This window comes from Alosa sapidissima, chromosome 2, assembly GCF_018492685.1.
Source record: "Alosa sapidissima isolate fAloSap1 chromosome 2, fAloSap1.pri, whole genome shotgun sequence".
Classification (NCBI taxonomy): Eukaryota; Metazoa; Chordata; class Actinopteri; order Clupeiformes; family Clupeidae; genus Alosa; species Alosa sapidissima.
Genome location: NC_055958.1, coordinates 44,294,967 through 44,297,238, shown reverse-complemented (window position 1 = coordinate 44,297,238; position 2,272 = coordinate 44,294,967).

Sequence of the window (2,272 nt, the reverse complement as noted above, 5' to 3'; positions counted from 1 at the left end):
TTACATCATAAAGACTCTAAATTCTCAACTTAAGACATAGTCTTCTATTCTACTTAATTTAAACCAAGTACATTCAAAAGTTCAACTATTAAAAACATGAGCAAAGCATACTGAAAGCAAAAAATACTAATCTTTTTTCTCAGATAAAGAATCAAGCTTAGCATCAGATGTTTAACATGTTTCACAATAAAATCCTACACACAATAATTACTACTTACATAGTCTACAAAACACTGACCAGATGTTCAAACATTTTAAATAATTGAAAAACAAGGTGTCGAATCACTTGTCAACTATGTCACAAGTGCAAATTACAGTCACCTCACACAGCCTTGAACTGTCGTTGACACATTGGTGGCAATGCCAAAGAGCCAGTGCTGTGTCAAATTAGGCTGCCCTGCAAGTTCTGCTACCGCGCAAGTAGTTTCAGTAGAAGTACTCTAGATTTTGCTATCTCAATGTACTATATTTCATATCTAACATTTATCAAAATGCTAACCTAAAAACAAACAAACAAAATAAAAAAAACATTCAGGTGTCAACCTGTTCCACCTCACTGTTTTGATAAGATAGTGCTGTTCCTGAACATGAACACTGAATAGTGGTGGCTTAGTAACACCATTTCACTTACATCCTTAAACAGAACAGTGCCAAATGTATCAATTTGTGCTACAGCATCTCTCCACAACCTACAATTTTGCTTCTCTGATTTCATATGCAAGGGTAGCCCACACTGCATTCATCAAAAGGGGTGATATGTCGCTTTATAGCTATTATTAATCTGCAAAACGAATTGACATCTGGAGGATTGTTACATACCATTAAGCCTACACACAAGTAGCATGAAATGGAACCTGTTACACACATTTACAGCTACACCAGAGTTAGGCATGCACATTCTTGAGCTAAAGTAGAAGGCATATGACACAGGAATAAAACTAATGTATCTGTCAATCCAGCATAAAAGGTTTCTAAATTCCCCTAGAAGTTGTACTGTTTATGTGATAGTATGCAACATAAAAGCCCTGAAACTTTTAGCACTTACCTTTACTATAGGTCAAAAAGCAATCCAAAATCTGGAAAATATTTAATATATATATGAATGCTTGCTGCCAAACCACACCAATTTAACCTACAGTGGGCATCGCTTTCAAATGACCACTTCATTCGCGCATTACGTGGCGTGAAGCTGCGTGAAGCTTTAGTACCACTTTCAGCCACTGTGCGTCGCTCTGCCACTGTACATCGCTCTGCCTGCCGTCCCTTACATAATTGTTGCCGAGAGTAATCCCAGCCTACGAATTCAATAACAAAATAAATCATGCATAATTAAACATTACCTCGATTTAGGCTACTTGGGTATGGCTTAAGGCTTGATTACACGAAAATCGAAATCGAAATTTGCTGTCTACATTATTGTCAGTGTTGGGGTTAACGCAACTACGCAAATCAAAACAGTGGTGTGATAATTGAGCCAGTAGAGAAATAACTGTTCAGAATTAATCTGTAGCCTTGGGTAGGCTTCTGCAGAAAACAATGTTGTTGCCGATTTAATACTATCTGGCGACGTTTTTAACAGGCTACGCAATAGAGGCTTAGACAACTATGACCCACGTTTTGGTTTCGTAAATTAATTTGCCCTACTTCTTGACTGCAATGTAGTCAATTGACTGCTTGACATGTCATTTTTATTTTTCTGTACAATAAACAATTACATCTGCTTTATGCCGCAGAATTACATTCATATTTGGCTGACTGCAGACGCGCCACTTCCCTCCCCATATTCCAAGATTAAGATAGTATGAAGTGCTTTTTGTAGGCTACTATCATAAAAAAAATAGTTAAAACGAATAGCTATTTGCAATTTGACAAAACACTGGTCCTCATTTTGCGAATGCGAGGACGATATGAGCCTGTTGCATTTAGTTAGATGTCCGAGTCACGCATAATGTTTGAAAACCACTGGCTCGTAATCACAATAATTTAACACACGACAGTTGGATAACCTACTTAATCATGTCCCCATGCCTACATTTTTGTGAGTAGCATAGAGATCGTTAAAAACAATAAATCACTATCATCAGTCATGCCCCTTGATCAAAGTGGGGAATGAAATAAAAGTTTGAGAACCACTGGCTTAACAAGTTACCTACAGTCCAGAACACAGAATCTGTTGCAATATTCTGATGATCGGCGATGATATCGGCAAATGTTTGTTTTCCAAAGTAAGAATTTCACTTCACCATGCACCTTCGACAATACCTGGCCTACC